This window comes from Bison bison, unplaced genomic scaffold, assembly GCF_000754665.1.
Source record: "Bison bison bison isolate TAMUID 2011002044 unplaced genomic scaffold, Bison_UMD1.0 scf7180017847536, whole genome shotgun sequence".
Classification (NCBI taxonomy): Eukaryota; Metazoa; Chordata; class Mammalia; order Artiodactyla; family Bovidae; genus Bison; species Bison bison.
The window spans coordinates 8,613-9,396 of record NW_011478109.1 but is presented as its reverse complement, the minus strand read 5'-3'; the positions used below and the strand labels follow the sequence as shown (position 1 = coordinate 9,396).

At 33.8% G+C, this 784-nt stretch overlaps 1 pseudogene; it reads right to left on the bottom strand.

Annotated features, from left to right (window-relative positions):
- Positions 1–201: 201 nt before the first annotated feature.
- Positions 202–784, bottom strand: part of LOC104991083 — a 7,779-nt pseudogene continuing 7,196 nt past the window's right edge.

Sequence of the window (784 nt, the reverse complement as noted above, 5' to 3'; positions counted from 1 at the left end):
AACTAAATATATTCAGGCTTTTCAGGCCATACTGTCCCATCACAACTACTATTGCAGTGGGACAGCAAGTCATGGACAATACAAAAATGAATGTGTTCCCACACAACTTCCCTGGTGTGTTTACCAGTCCCTGTTCTAACACATAAATCTCAGATCTCAGTGGTTTAACAAGCAGAAGCTTATTTTTCACTCACACAAATTCTAGTTGAGGGATGGAGTGAAAGATGTGTAGACCTAGGTTGACAGAAGTTCTGCTGTTTGCAGGTTTCATGGTTATGTTGCATGTCAATATCCAGAAAAATGAAGATTAAAAGGTTTTTCGTTGGTAGGCTTTGTGCCTTAGGAGGAACACACATCATATTCCACTGGTTGAAGTTCAATCACATGGTCCCACATATGCACAGAAACAAGAGGGACATGAATCTGGGGTGGGCAGCCTGACATTAGACTGTTTTAACCATTAGATCTTAAAAAAATCTGGAATTTATTTTAGGAGAATATATATATATATATATATATTCATGTATTGTGAATTAATATGGTACTATTTTCTTAAATATTTAGCCAGTTTTTCTAGTATCATGGTTACTCATCTTTTCCCATTAATATCAAATACACCATAAAATACACTAAATTTCAATATGAATATTGCCTATTTATCAACTACTACACTTTATTATATTTCAATTACTGTAGTTTTAGTTGGTAGGACATATCTCTTATATATCATCTATTCTACAATTTTCTACTTCTTAGCTTGTCCAAATTCACTTTTTAAAATGCC